Raw genomic sequence first — 23591 nt, 5'->3', positions numbered from 1 at the left:
ATGAGTTTGCAAATATTTGAAAACAGAAAAAAATTATCATCGACCTCCTAAGAGCACCCTCTTGGATTGAGGTTAAACAGCTGTAAATAACTAGTTGAAAAGTGAAAAATTCGGTTAATGGATTAGTTTGCATACACAGTATGACATAATTAGCTATGCTTTTAAAACTCAGCTGAATAATTTTTTCCAGTGATGGGTAAGCATTGACAAAGAGTAGAACAACTGTATGAAAAGAGCACCAAGCAATGAGTTGTGCAAATCTTTCCCTTAATTTTTTTTAAATTTTGATGTTGTTTTATATTTACAGAAAAGTTACAAAAATAATATAGAGTTTACATATTCTCTTGGTGATCCAGCTTTTTCTAATTTAGCATCTTGCATTATCCATAATACAATAAAGAAATTAATTAAAAATAACATTTGTTTACCAATAATAAATAAATATCAGACTTTATTAGAATTTCACTAGTTTTCCCACTAATGTGCTTTCCCTGGTCTAGGATCCTGCATTGCATTTGGTTTTCATGTCTCTTTAGTCTCTTCAATTTGCAGCAATTCCTTAGTTTTTCCTTTGCTATCATGACCTTGAGACTTTTGAAGAGCAGTTATCAGGTATTTGGTAGTATGACTCTCGAATTTTTGTCTGCTGGTGTTTTCCTTATTAGGTTGAACTCATATGTGAAGTTGAGATGTCTCATTACTAATGATAGTAGCCTTGATTACTTGATCATTTATCTGTACAGTTACTATTTTTCATTTGTAATGGGTAAATTTCTTGAGGAGATACTTTGAGAGTATGCCAATATCCTGTTCCTCAAACTTTTGTTCACTAATTTTAATAGTCTGTGGTGGATTTTGCCTGCAAAAGTTATCATCGTGGTATCCTCCTTTTCTTTTCCTAGTTGGGTTACATTAGCTGATTACCTTTCATACCTTAATCTGAGTACTGAAGCACAAGTTTTCTACTGTCAGATCATGACAGGTAAGGGGGAATATTAGAAATGCTTGCTCAAAACTGTTGAATAATGTATTGCTCTCTTGGGCACAACAGGAGTAAAAATGCTGTCATATAACATAATCACCTGCTACACAGACAGTTGATCAAACAACTGATGAGTATCTTTACAAATTAGGGCACTCCCCGCTAATCCCTGCTCTAGAAATCAGGAGAGCCAGAGTTTTCAATGTAGTTGAATGTGAACTTTTTTTTTTTGCTTGAGTACTTCTTTTATTTCTTTTTAATTGAAGTATGGTTGATGTACAATAATATTATATGTTAACAGGTGTACAATATAGTGATTCACAATTTTAAGTGTTATAATCCACGTATAATTATTATAAAATATTGGTTATCTCCCCCATGTTGTACAATATATCTTGTACCTTATTTTATACCTAATAGTTTTTTAAATTAATTTTTATTGGAGTATAATTGCTTTACAATGTTGTGTTAGTTTCTGCAGTGCAGCAAAGTATATCAGTTATACGTACACATATATCCACTCTTTTTTAGATTTCCTTCCCATTTAGGTCACCACAGAGCATTGAGTAGAGTTTCCTGTGCTATACAGTAGGTTTTCATTAGTTATAGAATGTGAAATTTTGATTTTCCTTTTTAGTTCATATTGTATCAGGTGATGCTTAGATTTTAACAATAAGCATTTTAAAAGCAGACCTATTCAAGGCACTGTAGGTATAGAAAAATAAAGACATTAAATATATACTTTATTGAATTAAATAGAGAGCTCTGCATTGCCCAGTATGGTAGCTACATGCAACTTGCAGCTTTTGGAATGTAGCTGCTCAAATTGAGATATGCTATACATATAAAATACAAACCAGCTTTCAAAAACTTAGTATAAAGAAGTGAAAAACATTCAAATAATAGTTTTGATAACTATTACTTACTGAAATAATATATTTTATATACTGGGTTAAATGAAATACATTATTAAAATTATTTTTCTTACTTTTTAATATGTCTACATGAAAATTAAAAATTATACATATAGCTCACATTATATTTCTATTAGACAGTGCTTAATTTGAACTTTACATGGCATTTTTTTTTTCTCTTTGAAATGATGGGATACAGAGTTCAAATGACATGGGCACTATAGCTTGGAGACCTGAGTTCAAAACCAGGCTTTCTTACCCAGTGAGAGTGGAACTTGCAATGTTATTTAATCTCTTTAAGGTTTCCATTCCTTATCAACAAGATGGAAACAGAAATATATATGTCATATGAGAATTTGTGAGAATTAAAGAAAGACAATGTATGTATATATTGCAGAAGAACATCTGACACACAGCACATATTCAATAAATGGCAGCTAGAATTATGGTTACATACTAATTGAAAAGAATTTCAGAAGTTTGAACTGATGACCAAGGCACATATAATGAATCATTTTTGTTTCTTTGTTGTTTGTTATTTATTCCCTAGGAAAATTACTAAAATGTCTAATCTAATTTTCTAATTTTAATTATCCTTATCATCACCTTCTATACCACAATCAGCTTGTTTGACAAGTATTTTCTTGAATAATTACTAAGTGTCAAGTAAGGTGTATTCTGGGGATAAAGAACTTAAAAGAAAAATTCCCTGTTTTACACTTTAGTTGGGGAACATGGATAGTGAATAAATTAATAAATGTCAGGTAATGGTATGTGTGAGAAATGACAATCTATCTATAGATATAGAAGACTATATCTATCTATCTATCTATCTATCTATCTATCTATCTATCTATCCTCTATTTATCCACTGAAAGACTGAGTAAGCAACCCAATAAAAATGTTTGTCTATAGGATCAGGGATCTAGCAGTGTCCCTATAACCACAGAGGAAATAACAAAGATTATGCTGTGAGCAGGAAGAAGTTTCCTTTGAAGGAGAAACAACAGAAAGAAGGTCAATGTTCCTGGAGCAGAATGGACAGAGGCAGCAACCAATACACGAGGCTGAAAGACAATCACAGACCAGATATGAGGGTATGTGTGACATAATAAGGGCTTTTTTATCCTTGCATATTAATAATGTACTTGACTACTCATCCAGCAATTAATAATAGAATTCAGAGGATTTTAGTTCCATGATTCCAATCCATCTAGACATGATCTGGTTTACGTACTTAAAAGATTTCTCTGAGTGCTTTGTGGAGAATAGTCAGAAGCTGGTTAGGAATAGAACTGTGGGAATTAAATAGGAGGCTCCAGTCATTAGTATCCGAGGAGGAAGAGAGAAGTGGTGGGATTGGAGATTTTTTCTAAAGATAGAGCAGGCAGGACTCACTTTCCAATTTTACATGGATTGTAAAGAAAGTGAGGAATCAAGCCTATTTCATTTTGACCTAGGAAACTGGAAGAATAGTCTGTTTTGGGGAATGTGGAGAAATTAGGGAGAAATGTGTTGGGTGGGTGGCTGAACAAGATTTCTATTTGGATATATTATGTTTAAGATGCTCATTAGATATCCAGGTAAAGATGATAGAAAGTATCTAGATTGGAGATATAAGTCTGAGCATCCTAAATATCTATATGGAACTGATAGCCATATGACATAGAGTAATAACATGGGATTGCCATGAAGAGTGAACCTGGGAGAACTTCAACTTTTTTTTTTTTTTTGGCTGCACCATGTGGCATGTGGAATCTTGGTTCCCTGACCAGGGAACCTGAGCTCCCTGTAGTGGAAGCATGGAGTCCTAACCACTGGACTGCTAGGGAATCCCCGAACTTTGACATTTAGAGATCTGAAGAAGAGGACAATTCAGCACTAGAAAATGAGAATGAGTGGGCATTGATGTAAGAAAAGCAAGAGAATGTGGTGTTCTGATGATGTTTAAAGAAGGATGGAGTGAACAACTGGGGTAATCTCTACTGAGAGTTCAAGTACATCTAGACTGAAATTGATCATTGACTTTGGCAACATCTATCTAGCTTATTAGGTGACTGACAAAATTTTAGAGTGAGGAAAACCTGTGGTGTTCCTGACACTGTGTTAAATTTGTGACAAGTGTCCTCAAGGCAATTACAGTCTCTTGAGAAAGATTGAGTCTGGCATAATGAAGAATGTATAGCATGATGCAAAGCCACAAATAATAAGCAGTGAAGTGGTCTGGTATATGTCAACAATTTGGAATTAAAGTCTCTGAAGGGGATTTTGATAGTAGAAAATATAGTTACTGTGTTCTAAATTATATTATATTTGCTTAGGTATATATAAGCCTCCAATTTGCAAATATAATTTTTGTTCATATGAAAACAATTGCTTTCACTGTTTCAATGAATTAATAAAATTATTCTATTAAATATCATGTGAATACTTAGCAATATCTACCTAATAGTATTTTCCCAAGCAATTTTCCCAAGCAATTCAAACGATAATTACAAACACAATACATATGATTTTCTCAAATACTAAAAATATCCAGTGGGTCAACCTTACAATCAGAGAGGGAAAACTTTCCAAACACTTAAGCAAGACCTGTATGTGTAATAAATCCAATTTAGAAATGTCACTGATAAGCTCTTCACTGCTCTTTAAACATGTTAAAACAAATGAAACATACAGAAAGTGGCAAAATGGTTACAAATTTTACTAAATTTGTATAAAAACACAGTTTACACAAAAGCATATGTACTACATATGTGATACAAATACTAGGCCACATAGAGCTAGAATGTATCAATATGCACATTTTTTGTTAATGTCATTTGAAAGTTTTATACCATTTTTCCTAACAAACCTCATTTTATTTGTCCTTTTCCAGTATCATTATGGTCTTGTAACTTTTCACAAAATTTGTTTTTCTTTAGAAATCTGACAGCTTCATGACTTGGTCAAGGAGAACCTCTTTTGGACTAGCTCTTTGGTTCTTTCAGATATTGGTGACAATACTTTTGCTCTCTGGCATCAAGTTTTTCTTGCTTATCTTGGTCTTTCCTCTTCACTGCATTCAGGCAACTGTTCTCCTCTTTACATTTGGTGATTAATTGAATTAGAAACCAAAATATAGGTGGAAAGAATTCTTGTCACATTGTTTTATATGAGCATTGATTGTGGTTGACAATGACAAGACTTATAGGTTACTTTAATAAAGTTACTAGTCTCCAATGTTCATTGTAGCATTATTTACAATAGCCAAGATATGGAAGCAACCTAAATGTCCACTGACAGATGAATGGATAAAGAAGCTGTGGTTCATATATACAATGGAATACTACTTAGTCATAAAAAATAATGAAATAATGCAATTTGCAGCAACATGGATGGACCTAGAGATTATCATACTAAGTGAAGTAAGTCAGACAAGGATAAATATCATATGGTATCAATTATATGTGGAATCTAAAAAAAAAAATGATGCAAATGAACTTATTTCCAAAACAGAAACAGACTCACAGACATAAAACTCAAACTTATGATTACCAAAGGGGAAATGTTGGGGGGAGGGATAAACTAGGAATTTGGGAGTAAAATATACACACTACTATATATAAAATGGATAAACAACAAGGACCTACTGTATAGCACAGGGAACTATACTCAATATTTTGTAATAACCTACATAGGAAAAGAATCTGAAATATATATATATATATATATATATATATATATATATATATATAACAGAATCACTTTGTTGTACACCTGCAACTAACACTGCATTGCAAATCAATTATACTTCAATAAAAAATTTAAAAATTAAAAAATAAAGGTGCTAGAAAAATATATTTTAAAAGTTATGTATTTGCTTTGATTTATGTGCTCATCTAATATTGATATAAAATGCTTTAAATCTATTTTCTCTTATTTGATTCCTCTTCTCTCTGTTACATATGATATCTTTTATACAGTTTAAATAGGCTACATTATATAAGATCAAACCAAATTATGCACATAAATGATAAGACTGTGTAACCCCTATGTAACTTAAGTAAACCCCACAACTAGCCTTTACTTCTATTTCCTTTCTTTTGTTATCAATTATTTTCATCAAATATCTTAGTGGACATCTTTCTTTAACCAGTAACTGACATCAGTGAAAAGAATTAGAACTGCTTATCTCTAAAAAGCTTTAAGCTCTTGTTCTAGAAACAATAACATCATGAAAACATCTATGTTTTAGGTTCAAATAGGAAAACTGCCTTCCATTCTTCTGACTGAATTGACTTCCACCCATTAGGACAGCAAAGAATTTGTGCATAAAATAACATTAAAATAATAAAAACAGCAAGAAATTTCTTTGAGATAGTTTTTTATTTTAAATAATGCTTTCAATTACCAAAAAGAAAAACCCTATGCATGGGTGAAGATAGTTCAGCGGCTTACATCAAATCATAAATGAGCTAAATGGAAAAGAAAATTAACTTTGTACTGACATAAAACTACAGGGAAAGAAATTCAGTGTTTGTGAAATGCCTGTCATTTTTGGACCCTTCTATAACTTACACTTCACTTGTACTCAAGACATGTGAACACTGATCCAGCTTTGTGGCTTCCCAGTGATCTTGCCTCAGTGAGTACAGCTATGTCATCAGCCTATACAGCTTGGGGAAAAGGCAGGGCAAAATTAGGTTTAGGAAGTAGCATCTTTGTAAAATATCAAGGAAAATCACTCACAATTGATACAATTGAGAACTGCAAAGTTTCAGTTATATAATGGAAACCCAAATCATACTTTAAAAATATTTGCAGACATCTAAATTAAACTGATGAACTTTCTATCTGGATTCTTTTTAATTTGCTGGAAATTAATTTTATGGAAAGTGTAGAAAAGAATCTGTCTTCATTTTTGACATCTGACTGGTAACAGATTTTAAGGCTTACCGCTCTCTCTTCCCCTTCTGTCCCATATGTGAACAAGATAACCTCTTCTTGTGCCAGTGGGCGATTCAAGCCACCTAAGCCCCTGCCTGCACATTGGAAACCTCCCCTCAGCTCCACAAACTAAGCACCATAAAACTACACACCAGTCTTCTTTCCTTGCTTTCTCAAGCCATGTTTGCACCTGCTTGGGAGGCCCACCATGCTTCCTCCAGAAATACTCATTATGTGAGCAACAAACATCTTCATAACATCTTGCTATATGTGATGTCATTAGTCTCAGTATCTGAACCAACTTTTAGGTGGAGGTACATTCTGTCTGTGATGGCCATAGAATTTGGGCTGTAATAAAAGAAAACCATTGTACACTACCCAATGAAATTGCTTAATGGAAACCATAACACATATTGGGAATCTGCATTGAGAGACATTCTGTTATTACTATCCTTTTTATTAAGAATAGTTTAATAAGATCACAATAAGAAATCAGAAATCCGAAACCTGGAAGAGAGGTCTCACCAGAACTTGACCATGATGGCACACTGATTTCAGACTTCCAGCCTAGAGAAATATTGGTTCAAGCTGTTGGAGTAGAAGGACATGTTCTCACTCCCTCTTGCGAGAACACCAGAATCACAACTAACTGCTGAATAATCACTGATAGGAAGACGCTGGAACTCACCAAAAAAGATACCCCACATCCAAAGACAAAGAAGAAGCCACAATGAGATGGTAGGAGGGGTGCAATCACAATAAAATCAAATCCCATAACTGCTGGGTGGCTGACTCACAAACTGGAGATCACTTATACCACAGAAGTCCACACACTGGAGTGAACTCTGAACCCCACATCAGGCTTCCCAACCTGAGGGTTTGGCAACGGGAGGAGGAATTCCTAGAGAATCAGATGTTCAAGGCTAGCGGGATTTGATTGCAGGACATCAACAGGACTGGGGGAAACAGAGACTCCACTCTTGGAGGGCACACACAAAGTAGTGTGCGCATCAGGACCCAGGGGAAGGAGCAATGACCCCATAGCAGACAGAACCAGACCTACCTGCTAGTGTTGGAGGGTCTCCTGCAAAGGTGGGGTGTGGCTGTGTCTCACCATGAGGACAAGGACACTGGCAGCAGAAGTTCTGGGAAGTACTCTTTGATGTGAGCCCTCCCAGAGTCCACCATTAGCCCCACCAAAGAGCCTGGATAGGCTCCAGTGTTGGGTTGCCTCAGGCCAAACAACCAACAGGGAGGTAACCCAGCCCCACCCATCAGCAGGCAAGTGGATTAAAGTTTTACTGTGCTCTGCTCACCAAAGCAACAGCCAGCTCTACCCACCACCAGTCCCTCCAATCAGGAAACTTGCACAAGCCTCTTAGATAGCCTCATCTACCAGAGTGCAGACAGCAGAAGCAAGAAGGACTACAATCTTGCAGCCTGTGGGAAAAAAAACACATTCACAGAAATATAGATGAGATGAAAAGGCAGAGGGCTATGTACCAGATGAAGGAACAAGATAAAACCCCAGAAAAAACAACTAAATGAAGTGGAGATAGACAAACTTCCAGAAAAAAGAATTCAGAATAATGATAGTGAAGATGGTCCAGGACCTCAGAGAAAGAATGGAGGCAAAGATCGAGAAGATGCAAGAAATGTTTAACAAAGATCTAGAAGAATTAAAGAACAAACAAACAGAGATGAACAATACAATAACTGAAATGAAAAATACACTAGAAGGAATCAATAGCAGAATAACTGAGGCAGAAGAACAGAAAAGTGACCTGGAAGACAGAATGGTGGAATTCACCGCTGTGGAACAGAATAAAGAGAAAAGAATGAAAAGAAATGAAGGCAGCCTAAGAGACCTCTGGGACAACATTAAATGCAACAACATCTGCATTATGGGGGTCCCAGAGGAGAAGAGAGAGTGAAAGGACCTGAGAAAATATTTGAAGAGATTAGAGCCAAAAAATTCCCTAACATGGGAAAGGAAATAGCTACCTAAGTCCAGGAAGCACAGAGAGTCCCAGGTAGGATAAATTCAAGGAGAAACATGCAGAGACACATAGTAATCAAATTGGCAAAAATTAAAGACAAAGAAAAATTATTGAAAGCAGCAAGGGAAAAATGACAAATAACATACAAGTAAACATAAGGTTAACAGCTGATTTCTCAGCAGAAACTCTACAAGCCAGAAGGGAGTGGCATGATATACTTAAAGTGATGAAAGGGAAAAACCTACAACCAAGATTACTCTACCCAGCAAGGATCTCATTCAGATCCAATGGAGAAATCAAAAGCTTTACAGACAAGCAAAAGCTAAGAGAATTCAGCACCACCAAACCAGCTCTACAACAAATGTTAAAGGAACTTCTCTAAGTGGGAAACACAAGAGAAGGAAAGAACCTACAAAAACAAACATTCATGGAGGGTGAAATGATAGTGGTTACAGGGGAGGAGAACCAGGAGTGGTGGATCGGGCACATTGAAGGGCAGCCCGAGAGGAAGGGTGTCTTTCCAGTGTCCTTTGTCCACATCCTGTCTGACTAGCAAAAAGCAGAACCTTCAGACTGTCTGCACTTGTCATGCAAGACTACTGCGTCCACATGGCCCTGTGCTCACCATGTATATAGCTGCTGTCACTGAGCTGGAGGCTCCCGGAGGGGCCACCACGGGAGAGGAACATAGCATGTGCTTTAAATACCCTGTGGTCTCTGCCTTCGACAGTATTAGGGTAGCCTTGGGACCCAGTGTGCCTTACTGGTTTGCCAAAGCTGTGCTTGACACCGAATACTTACATCTCTCTCTATGTTGTTTTCCAAACCAACAAACAAAAACAGGAATATAGGAACTACTGGTTTTCCAAATAGAAGTGATCACCAGCAACCATTGAAGGGCATACAGTTGCCTCTCTGTTCCTAACAATACAGTATTCTCCATTTTGTTACTGAAAATGCACCATTAACAAAGAGGTGGTTTCTGTTTTCCAGGTGAAACTTTTGGCTCCATGACAGACCAGCCTGTAGTTATCTGTGTACACAGTTTACAGCTACAAAAACCGACCTTGTTTGTTTTTTTTTTTTTTGGTGTACACGGGCCTCTTACTGTTGTGGCCTCTCCCGTTGTGGAGTACAGGTTCCAGATGCGCAGGCTCAGCGGCCATGGCTCATGGGCACAGCCGCTACACGGCATGTGGGATCTTCTTGGACCATGGCACGAACCTGTGTCCCCTGCATTGGCAGGCGGACTCTCAACTACTGTGTCACCAGGGAAGCCCCGACCTTGGTATTTATTACAGGAAAGTGCTCAGTTAAATGTAAGTGTTATTCCTTCAGCAAAATATTCACTGACCCAAAACCTTCGGTGGCATTTTGCAGTGCCCACAGCCTCATGCAAGTTTAGACAAGTGGCTTTATACTGTCTTAAGAGGATGACTACCCACCCCTGAGATATTATCTCATTATGCGAAAATAACATATCCTTCATGACTATTTTCACAAAAGTTTAAGACATCTAATGAAGTTCAACCTTCAGGAACCAAGGACTGCCAGAAAATATTAGTCTCTATATTATGCATGCATTTAGAAGCTTACCTGAAATCTGCCTTTTATAAAGGAATGGTATGGATAAGTTGAACTGTACATTTTTAAACTTGATTACCATTAAATGAGAAATTATAATGTTGCAACAAAAAACAAAACAAAACAAGCCCAAAACAATTAAGAAAATGGTAATAGGGACACACATATCGATAATTACCTTAAACATGAATGGATTAAATGTGCCAACCAAAGATACAGACTTGTTGAATAGATACAAAAACAAAACACATATATATGCTGTCTACAAGAGACTGCTTCAGACCTAGGGACACATAAAGACTGAAAGTGAGGGGATGGAAAAAGATATGCCATGCAAATGGAAATCAAAAGAAAGCTGGAGTAGCAATATTCATATCAGATAAAAGAAACTTTAAAATAAAGAATGCTACAAGAGACAAAGAAGGACACTACATAATGATCAAGGGATCAATCCAAGAGGAAGATATAACAATTATAAATATATATGCACCCAACATAGGAGCACTGCAATAGTAAGGCAACTGCTAACAGCTATAAATGAGGAAATCGACAGTAACACAATAATAGTGGGGGACTTTAACACCTCACTTATAAAAATGGACAAATCATCCCAAAAGAAAATTAATAAGGAAACACAAGCTTTAAATGACACAATAGACCAGATAGATTTAATTGATATTTATAGGACATTCCATCCAAAAAGAGCAGATTACATTTTCTTCTCAAGTGTGCAAGGAACATTCTCCAGGATAGATCACATCTTGGGTCACGAATAAGGCATCAGTAAATTTAAGAAAATTAAAATCATATCAAGCATCTTTTCTGACCACAATGCTATGAGATTAGAAATCAATTACAGGGAAAAAAACCGGAAAAAACAGAAACACATGGAGGCTAAATAATACATTACTAAATAACCAAGAGATCATTGAAGACATCAAAGAGGAAATCAAATAATACCTAGAGACAAATGACAATGAAAACACGACAATCCAAAACCTTTGGGATGCAGCAAAAGCAGTTATAAGAGGGAAGTTTTTTAGCTATACAAGCCTATCTCAAGAAACAAGAAAAATCTCAAATAAGCAATCTAACATTACACCTAAAGGAACTAGAGAAAGAAGAACAAACAAAACCCAAAGTTAGCAGAAGGAAAGAAATCATAAAGATCAGAGCAGAAATGAATGAAATAGAAACAAAGAAAAGAATATCAAAGATCAATAAAACTAAAAGCTGGTTCTTTGAGAAGATAAACAAAATTGATAAACCATTCACCAGACTCATCAAGAAAAAGAGGGAGATGACTCAAATCAATAAAATTAGAAATGAAAAAGGAGAAATTACAACAGACACTGCAGAAACACAAAGAATACAAAGCATCCTAAGAGACTACTACAAGCAACTCTATGCCAATAACTTGGACAACCTGGAAGAAATGGATAAATTCTTAGAAAGGTGTAACCTTCCAAGACTGAACCAGGAAGAAATAGAAAATATGAACAGACCAATCACAAGTAATGAAATTGAAACTGTAATTAAAACTCTTCCAACAAACAAAAGTCCAGGACCAGATGGCTTCATATGTGAATTCTATCAAACATTTAGAGAAGAGCTAACACCCATCCTTCTCAAACTCTTCCAAAAAATTGCAGAAGAAGGAACACTCCCAAACTCATTCTATGAGTCCACCATCACCCTGATACCAAAACCAGAAAAATATACTACAAAAAAAGAAAATTACAGACCAATGTCACTGATGACTATAGATGCAAAAATCCTCAACAAAATACTAGCAAATAGAATCCAACAACATATTAATAGGATCATGCACCATGATCAAGTGGGATTTATCCCAGGGATGCAAGGATACTTTAATATATGCAAATCAATCAATGTGATACACCATATTAAAAAATTGAAGAAGAAAAACCATATGATCATCTCAATAGATGCAGAAAAAGCTTTTGACAAAATTCAACACCAATTTATGATAAAAACTGTCCAGAAAGTGGGCATAGAGGGAACCTACTTCAACATGATAAAGGCCATATATGAAAAACCCACAGCAAGCATCATTCTCAATGGTGAAAAACTGAAAACATTTCCTCTAAGGTCAGGAACAAGACAAGGATGTCCACTCCCACCACTTTAATTCAACATAGTTTTGGAAGTTCTAGAAATGGCAATCAGAGAAGAAAAAGAAATAAAATGAATGCAAATTTGAAAAGAAGAAGTAAAACTGTTTGCAGATGACATGATACTATACATAGAGAATCCTAAAGATGGTACCCAAAAACTACTAGAGCTACTCAATGAATTTGGTAAAGTTGCAGGATAAAAAATTAATGCACAGAAATCTCTTGCATTCCTATACACTAATGATGAAAAATGTGAAAGAGAAATTAAGGAAACACTCCCATTTACCATTGCAACAAAAGACCTGTATGCAGAAAACTATAAGACACTTTGAAAGAAATTAAAGATGATACCAACAGCTGGAGAGATATACCATGTTCTTGGATTGGAAGAATCAATACTGTGAAAATGACTATACTACCCAAAGCAATCTACAGTTTCAGTGCAATCCCTATCAAACTACCAATGGCAGTTTTTACAGAACTAGAACAAAAAATCTTAAAATTTGTATGGAGATACAAAAGACCCCGAGTAGCCAAAGCAGTCTTGAGGGGAAAAAACAGAGCTGGAGGAATCAGACTCCCTGACTTCAGGCTATAATACAAAGCTACAGTAATCAAGACAATATGGTACTGGCACAAAAACAGAAATATAGATCAACTGAACAGGATAGAAAGCCCAGAGATAAATCTACATGCCTACAGTCAACTAATCTATGACAAAGGAGGCAAGGATATATAATGGAGAAAAGACAGTCTCTTCAATAAATGGTGCTGTGAAAACTGGACAGCTACATGTAAAAGAATGAAATTAGAACACTCCCTAAAACCATACACAAAAATAAACTCAAAATGGATTAGAGACATAAATGTAAGACTGGACACTATAAAACTCTTAGAGGAAAACATAGGAAGAACACTCTTTGACATAAATCACAGCAAGATCCTTTTTGATCCACTTCCTAGAGTATGGAAATAAAAATAAACAAATGGGACCTAATGAAACTTAAAAGCTTTTGCAAAGCAAAGGAAACTACAAACAAGACAAAAAGACAACCCTCTGAATGGTAGAAAATATTTGCAAATGAATCAATGGACAAAGGATTAATCTCTAAAATATATAAACAGCTCATGCAGCTCAATATTAAAAGAACAAACAACCCAATCCAAAAATGGGCAGACCTAAATAGACTTTTCTCCAAAGAAGACATACAGATGGCCAAGAAGCGCATGAAAAGCTGCTCAACATCACTAGTTATTAGAGATATGCAAATCAAAACTACAATGAGGTATCACCTCACATCAGTTAGAATGGGCATCATCAGAAAATCTACAAACAACAAATGTTGGAGAGGGTGTGGAGAAAAGGGAAACTTCTTGCACCATTGGTGGGAATGTAAATTGATACAGCCACTATGGAGAACAGTATGGAGGTTCCTTAAAAAACTAAAAATAGATTACCATATGACCCAGCAATGCCACTACTGGGCACATACCCAGAGAAAACCATAATTCAAAAAGACACAAGCATCCCAATGTTCATTGCAGCACTATTTACAATAGCCAGGTCATGGAAGCAATGTAAATGCCCATTGACAGATGAATGGATAAAGAAGAAGTGGTACATATATACAATGGAATATTACTCAGCCAGAAAAAGGAATGAAATTGGGTCATTTGTAGAGACGTGGATGAATCTAGAGACTGTCATACAGAGTTAAGTAAGTCAGAAAGAGAAAAACAAATATCGTATACTAACGCATATACATGGAACCTAGAAAAATAGTACAGATGAATTGGTTTGCAGGGCAGAAATTGAGACACAGATGTAGAGAACAAATGTATGGACACCAAGAGGGGAAAGCGGTGGCAGGTGTGGGTGGTGGTGTGATGAATTGGGAGATTGGGATTGACATGTATACACTGATGTGTATAAAATGGATGACTAATAAGGACCTGCTGTATAAAAAAATAAATAAAATAGAATTCAAAAAATAAAAGAAGTTTTAAAATAAAATAAGCTACAAAGATATATTATACAACACAAGGAATATAGCCAACATTTTATAATAACTATAAATGTAGTTTAATCAAAAAATTGTGAATTACTATATTGTATACCTGTAACTTACATCATATTGTATATCAAGTATACATCAATAAAAAATAAATAAAAATTAAAAAGAATAAAACAAAATACAAGAATGGATTAATAATCATGCAGAGATAACAAGGATCTTTGGCCAACTTAAAGCTAATCATCTATTTCAAAACTTCTTATAAATAATGAACATTTTATATTTGCTTACAGCTCTAATTGTTCTGTTGGTATGACAAAATGTATCACAGTATATATTTTATGTTTATGAAATCCTTGCTCCTGTCTTGGTCTTTCCTAAAACACCCCTTACTGAGAAATATTGGAAGACTTGCATCTCCTGCAATATACTAACACATTAATCCTGTTTAGGTTTTGTTTTCACATATGGAATACAATTCTCTCCTTAGTTAAACTACTATCTAGTGTTCCACAAATTATATTCAAATTCCAAATCTAAATGAAACACAAACTATGAGTATGGAAATACAATCTCTTCTTTTGATAGATGAAGAGAGTGAAGCCAAATACACTAAGTTACCTGGCTGTCACACACAGCAATTAGCGGCAGAGCTCAGGTTGGCATCCAGGGTTCTCCAGGGCTATTTGTCTTCTGACTCTGCTTCATCCCCCAGTATGTCCCACCCTCAGCCTCCATGACACTCAGGGAAGAGAAGACAGCAGGTAAACTATCTCATGCTGTTCTTACACATCTCAATACGGACACAGACACTGAAATCTCACGCAGTACATCTTTGAGGACAGATTGCATCTACTTTCTTTGACTGAAAATGTTAAGTAGCTGGGTATCACTGCCTCATGCATCACTGGGTTTGTGAAAGCTGATTGTGACCATAAAATAGAGCAAAGGCTACAAAAGTACTACCCCTTCTAGAAGTAAGCCAAGTCCAGTTCAACCTTAAGTTTGAGCTATAACTTAATCTGAGCCATTTAACAAATGGCCACTTGTGTGTAATACCAAATACAAAAATCTCCAAGTCTTATAAATACTAATTTTTAATATGCCATGTTCATTTTGATGGAAGCATGGTGCACTATAAGAAGCCTCTTTTTTCCTTAAAAAAAAACACAACTTCAATGAAAAATCAAGAGTTTTGACTAACTACCAACAACATTAATATTTGTTAACAGCTAATCTTATTTATTTAGGCCATAATAAAAAGAGACAATAGAAACAATAATAGAAAAGATAACATAATGTACCAAGTGTGGTGCTAAACATTTCAAATGTATAATTCCATTTATTCTCCCTAATAAATGTACTCTCTATATGAAGAAACCATTATTCTCCCAATTTATAATGCAATAACTGAGTCCCAGAAAAATTACACACAGTTTGTGGTAGAACCTGGCTGTGGCATTAGGGAGGCTGGCTTTCAATCCCAGGCTCTACTATCCATGGATTCTCTCTCCCTTACATTAATATACTGGCAGTTGCGTTTACCATTTTTACTCCAGGATCTTGCATTGTACTCAGCATGTAATAGAGGTTCAGTGAATATTTGTTACAGGAAAGGATGAATGGACAGCCATGGTTGGTTTTCCACCTGAACTAAACAAACATTAACAAAAGAAACCTTACTTTACAGACAGATATACCTCAGAGGAATGCACAACTCTGGTGATAATTGTGTCCCTGAGAAAGACAATACAAGTATCTTGGATGCTGGAGTTCTTTGCAGCTCTGTAATATAATGTAATTCACCCTGAAACCAGTGGGAACTGAGCAACAAACCAGCACAGCTTGGCTGTAGAGGAGTTCATGTAGTTCCAAGACACTGCATTAAAAACACCTTCCATTTGATTGTTTTAGTAATAATTCTATCAGTTTAACCACCTCCTGTCACATCCACACCAGAGGATATTAAAAAGGCATTCTCCTTGGTCGTGCCCCACTATTGAAGCTGTTTTAACATGAGAATGCAATTAACTTATTCTGTTCCTGTGAAGAGATCAGACTCCTGGGAGTTTAAACAAATTAATATATTTGTTAATTAGGAAAGAGAATTCACCAGCTTCCTTTGTATATTTTTATTCAACACAACACACGCGTAGAACTGTCTTGTTATTTTTGTCAACTGGCTGATGGGAAAGGGAAGGATGGTCACCAGCTGTTATCCATTGCCAGTGGGGATGAGATGCAACAGTCTTTAGCATGAGATTTTTAGGTTCCTCACAGGGAAACTTAGCTTTTCCATGGGGCAGTTTTGGAAGCTCTGGCTAGGGAGGGAAAATGCCTTTTTTTTCCCAGAGGTATCACATGAGAAGTATTTCATTACAACTCGTATCTGTTTTTTTCATCCTCTTTACACATCAGTCATTTTCAATGATGCACAGAGATGAAATGGAATCCTGCAGGGAGCTTTAAAAAATCCCAAGGTCTAGTCCATACCTCAGACCAATTAAATCAGAAGCTCTAGGAGTGGAACCCAGTCATCAGTATTTTTTAAATATCCCCTGGTGATTCAAAACTAAACTGTAAACTAAGGGAAGTTGCTTAAGGGGAAGTTGCCCCAAACCAACTTTGGTGACTGAAGATTGTGATAAAGAAAATTTCCAGAGTCTTGTGCTGGAGTGAAGGGACTTGCCCACAGCCTGACACTAAGCCTTGGGGCCGTGAGAGCTTGCCAGTTTGCAGAAGAAATAACAAGAGCAATCATGTCTTTAAAAAGAGCTGATCAAAAAATCTAAAAAAAAGAGAGTGGATATATGTATACTTATAACTGATTCACTTTGCTGTACACCTGAAACTAACACAACATTGTTAACCAACTATACTCCAATAAAAATTAAAATAAAATAAAATAAAATAAAAAGAGCTGATCATGATAAGCACAAAAGCATACTGGGGGCAAACAGTTTGAGGTCCCTATTAACAATCTGGGCTTATACTGATGGATTTGTTGAGTCAACACTGCTTTTAAAACACAATGGAGGGACTTTCCTGGCCATCCAGTGGTTAAGACCCCATACTCCCAATGCAGGGGACATGAGTTTAATGCTTCATCAGGGAATTAAGATCCTGCATGCCACATGACACAGTCAAACACACACACACACACACACACACACACAAAATGGATATATATACATTCTTTTCAATATTCTTTTACATTATGGTTATCATAGGATATTTAATATAGTTCCCTGTGCTATACAGTAGGACCTTGCTGTTTATCCATTCTATATACAAGAGTTTGCATCTGCTGAGCCCAAACTCCCACTCCTAACCATAAAGGAAAAGAATATGAAAAATAATGTATATATATGTACAACTGAGTCACTTTGCTGTGCAGCAGTGGTTATACAACATTGTAATTTAACTATACTTCAATAAATTTTTTTTTAAAACACACAATAGATAATCTCTAGGTCCATCCACATTGCTGCAAATGGCATTATTTCATTCTTTTTATGGCTGAGTAGTATTCCATTGTATATGTGTACCATATCTTTATTTATTGTTCTGTTGATGGATTAGGTTGTTTCTGTGTCCTGGCTATTGTAAATAGTGCTGCTGTGAACATTGGGGTGCATATATCTTTTCAAATTAGAGTTTCCTCTGGATATATACCCAGGAGTGGGATTGCTGAATCATATAGTAATTCTTTTCTTAGTTTTTTCAGGAAACTCCATACTGTTTTCCATAGTGGATACACCAATTTACATTCTCAACAACATTTTAGGAGGGTTCACTTTTCTCCACACCCCCTCTACCATTTGTTATTTGTAGACTTTTTAATGATGGCCATTCTGACTGGTGTGAGGTGGTACCTTATTGTAGATTTGATTTGCATTTCTCTAATAATTAGTGATGTTGAGCATCTTTTCATGTGCCCGTTGGCCATCTGTATGTCTTCTTTGGAGAAATGTCTATTTTGGACCTGGAGATTACCTTATCTTACTTTCTGAAGTAAGTCAGAAAGAGAAAGACATATACCATATGATATCACTTATATGCAGATCTAAAATGTTATACAAATGAAATTATGTACAGAAACAGACACACAGATATAGAGAACAGACTTGTGGTTAACAAGGGGGAGGGGAATGATGGATTGAGAGTTTGGGACTAGCGGATGCAAACAATCATACATAGAATGGATAAACTACAAGGTCCTACTGTATAGCACAGGGAACTACATTCAATATCCTGTGATAAACCATAATGGAAAAGAATAGGAAAAGAAATATATATATATATATATTCAGTTATATATATAACTGAATCACTTTGCTGAACAGCAGAAATTAATACAACATTGTAAATCAACTATACTTCAATAAAATAAACTTAAAAAAATCACACTGGACTTGGGTTTTAGCAATCATCTAGTACCAAGCTCCACTGCAACCAACCAATCTTGAGCTCACAGAGTAATTACAAACTAATTACCCATCTTTTCCTGTGAAATTCTGTGGCTTTTTGCCTTTGTCAACCCCACACTTGAAGGTTGTGAAGGGTCTAGGAAACAGCCTTCACAGATGCAATTCTTCTTCTTATAAAACTATATATATATATATAAAAAACAGCCTTCACAGATGCAATTCTTCTTCTTATAAAACTATAAAACTTCTTCTATATAAAACTATATATAGTAAAATTTCAATGTTTTAATTGTCTCTGTTTCTTTTTAAGGTCCTCCCCTTATCCCACCTTTTTACAATTTTTATTTTGAGATGTTAGCTTTTTATTGTGACAGAATATACAAAACAGAAATATTGCCATTTTAACCATTTTTTAAGTTAACAATTTAGTGGTATTAAGTACAGTCACATAGTTGTACAACCATCACTGCGCTCCATCTCCAGAACTTTTCACCATCCCAAACTAAAACTCTATTCTTGTTAAATAATAACTCCTCATTACCTCCTCTTCCCAGCCCCTGTTTCTATTTTCTATTTCTATTAATTTCACTATTCTAGGTACCTCATATAGGTAGAACCATATAATATCTGTACTACAGGGATCCTGTAAACCTTCACTCAATTTCCACCAAAGGTAACATTTTTCATTATTTTAGTATAATATCACAACCAGGAAATTAATATTAATACAAACCATTGACTTTATTCCTATTTTACCATCTTACTTGCACCATTCTGTGTGTGTGTGTATGTGAGCATATATATATTTAGGTCCTAAAGACATTTTTCTAAAAGTTTCATAATTTTACAAGTTAAAATTAAGTCTATGGTCCATTTTTAGTTAATATTTATAGAATTTAATAGATTTAACTTGAGGTCCACTTTGTTTACCTGTGGATATCCAACTCCTCCAGACCACTTGTTGAAAAGGTATCCTTGGGACGTTTGGTTTCCATACTAACATTTAAAAGACTTGGAAGTTGTCCCTCCCATGCTTACAACAAGAAAAAACCTGAATAAACTGAAAAACAAAAACTTTTAACATTCTTCAGAGAATTGAGATCATAGGTCAATCAGCTACTGCAAAAATTGGATAGGGAGACAGCTACAGAGAACCACAATTTACCAGAACCAGAAGCCCAGGAGCAGGAACTCACTGCTGGAGCCAGTATCCACAGAAACAATTAAACTGCAATTGATGGATCGCTAGAGGTTTAGTGTGGACTAGGTTCAGAGATAAAAACTCCCTGTGGGGGCTCAATCTTAGGAAAGCTCTCCACACTTTCATGAGTTTTACCTCCAGGAACCCCAGCAAGTTCTCACTGTAAAGATATGAGAAAAATCTCCTACTTCCAACAGAGTAAGGGAACAAAAAACAGAAAGCTAAGAAACTCTGCTGAAAGTCACAGTTCAGGGACTCTGGCCCAGTTAAAAAAAAAAAAAAAGTGAGAGTTAATAATAAAATTATAGAATGCTTCCCCTCTCAACATCTTACTAGAATATCCACAGGGCTCCAGAATATGTGACACAAGCATTGATAGAATTGCAAGGAGAAATAGGCAAATCCACTGTGACAGCTAGAGACTTCAACACATCTGTATCTGTATTTGGCTGATCATACAGGCACAGTTTCAGTAAGGATATAGTTGAAATTAAGAGCAACATCAATCAACTCAATCTAATTGGCATCTATAGAATACTTTATCCAACAAAGGCAGAATACATATTCTTCTTAAGCTCACATGGAACATTCACCAAGCTAGAGCACATTCTGGATCATAAAACACATTTTAACAAATTTAAAATAATGAAAATCATACAAAATAAACTCTCAGTGTACATTGAAATTAAACTAGAAATTAATAATAGAAAGATAGCCAAAAAATCATAAAGCATTGGGAGACTAAACACACACTTCTAAATAACATATAGGTCTAAGAAGAAATATCAAGAGAAATATTTTAATAGTTTTAAGTAATTTAAAATAAAAATACAACATGGGCCAGCAAGTTATCATGCAACCTGAACTGCCCATCATGTACTTGGCATTATCTGACAACAGAGCCATAAGTTGTGCATTCACAGCAGCACTCCATCATCAAATAGAAGTGGTGTATAAAAGATCAGCTCCAGCACACCCTGAAGACACAAACAAGATACATAAAGAAATGCCTAACTGCCCATGGTTTCCCACTTTTTTTTACACTACCTTCTCTCTCCCAGTTTGCACCTATGACCAGCTGACAGAAGAAAATAAAATTCTGGACTGGTTTAAAGGTGATTCTGCATAATATGCAGGTACCACTGGAAAGTGGACAGCTGCAGCACTACAGCCCCTTTTTGAGACATCCCTGAAGGACAATTGTAAAGGGAAATCCTGCAAGTAGGCAGAACTTCAAGCACTGCACATAGCTTTTTATTTTGCTTGGGCATAGAAATGGAGCTGTGCAGTTATCTATTGATTCATGGATTGTGAACAATGGTTTGGTTGGATGGTTAAGGACCTGTAATAAAAATGATTAGAAATTGATGACAAGAGAGTCTGAGGAAAAGGCACGTAGATAGAACTCTCTAATTGAGCAAAACATGTGAAGACCTTTGTGTCCCATGTCAATGTCCACTAAAAGGAGACCTCAACAGAGGAGTATTTTAATAATCAAGTGGATAGAATGACCCATTCTGTGGATATCAGTCAACCTCTTTCCTCAGCCATTCTTGCCATTACTCATGAGAAATGTATCCACAGTGACAGGGATGGAGGTTGTACGTGGTCTCAGGAACATGGATTTCCACTCATCAAGGCCACCTTGGCTATAGCCTCTGATGAGTGTCCAATCTGCCAATAGCAAAAAACAATACTGAGTCCCTGATATACCACCATCATCTTTGGTTGATCAACCAGCTACCTGGGTGGCATGGAAGGGGAAGTGTTTTGTTCTTAGTGGAATAGACACTTATTCTGGATATAGAATAACCTTCCCTGCATACAGTGCTTCTGCCAAACCTACCATCTGTGGACTTACAGAATGCTTTATCCACCATCATGGTATTACATACAACATTGTTTCTGATAAAGGAACTCATTTCACTGAAAAAGAAGCATGACAATGGATTCATGCAGATGGAATTCACTGGTCTTACCATGTTCTCCATCATCATGAAGCAGCTGGCTTTATAGAATGCTGAAATGGCCTTTTGAAAACTGTTACGGCACCAGCTATGTGGCAATAGTTTGCATGGATGTGGCAAGTTTCTCTAGGAGGCTGTGTATGCTCTGAATTAGCATCCAATATATGGTGCTCTTTCTCTAATAGCAAGAATTTATGGGTCCAGGAATAAAGAGGTAGAAATGGGATTGGCACCACTCACTATTATACCTAGTGACCCACTACCAAAATTTTGCTTCCTGTTTCTTCACCCCTGTGTTCTAGTGGCCTAGAGATCATAGTTCCAAGAGGTATAATGCTTCTACCAAGAAATGCAATAATGATCCCTATGAACTTAAGACTGCTGTTCATCCACTTTGGGCTCCACTTGCCTTTGAATCAATAGGGAAAGAAGGGAATTCTCTGTTGACTGGGGTGATTAATCTTGAGTAACAAGTGGACATTGGACTAATGCTCCACGATGGAAGTAAGGAAGAGTATGTCTGGAATATAGGACTTTAAGGTGCCTCTTATATTACCATGCCCTGTGATTAAGGCTAACCCTAATCCTAATCAACAACACCTTAATCCAGGCAGAACTACTAATGGCTCAGACCCTTCAGGAATGAAGGTTTTGATCCCCCACCAGCTAAAGAACCAGGGGCAGCTGAAGTGCCTCCTGAGGGCAAAGAGAATATAAAATGAGTAGTAGAATGTAGTTATAAATACAGCTACAACCACATGACCAGCTACAGAAATGTGAATTGTCATGGATTTTCATTTTCATGATTCTTTCCTCTTATTTCTTATGAATGTGTGTGTGGAAATATATATATATATATGGATAAATTTCACATTTATTCTGTAAGCTTGTGGAAAAGAAACCCTCATTGTACTTTACATCCATAGAATAAAATAGGCACTCATCTACCAAATACTTGTTGAATAAATGAGTATATTTCTGTATGTATAAAAGACTGCACTAAATAATATCTTCTAAGACCATTAACTTTATGGTTCTTATTTGAAGAATTAAGTAGATCATACTTGATAGTCTCTTTTTTAATAAGAATAACTCAGAGTTATTCTTCTGAAAGTTTATATTTGACATCCGAAGTAGACAACTTCTGCACAAGTAAATCTCTGGCCTTTCCTCCCCTTTTCAAATGAGTATATCATTTTTTCCCATTCATCATGGAAAAAATAATTTATTTAGTTAAATAAGCTCTGGGTAAACTATTCCACAATTCAGACTACTTAGGAATTTAAATCTTTTCTTTTTATATGTCCTAGAATTGAGATTTGCTTTATCTACCAGCAATTTATATGTAATGATGATAATTTTACTTCTAAGTCCAGATTAAGTGTTCTCCTAAGAGACAAAAGCTTGCTTCTTAGCCTCAGGTAATCCTCA

Source organism: Pseudorca crassidens, chromosome 15, assembly GCF_039906515.1.
Source record: "Pseudorca crassidens isolate mPseCra1 chromosome 15, mPseCra1.hap1, whole genome shotgun sequence".
NCBI classification, from domain to species: domain Eukaryota; kingdom Metazoa; phylum Chordata; class Mammalia; order Artiodactyla; family Delphinidae; genus Pseudorca; species Pseudorca crassidens.
This window is presented reverse-complemented; position numbering follows the sequence as displayed.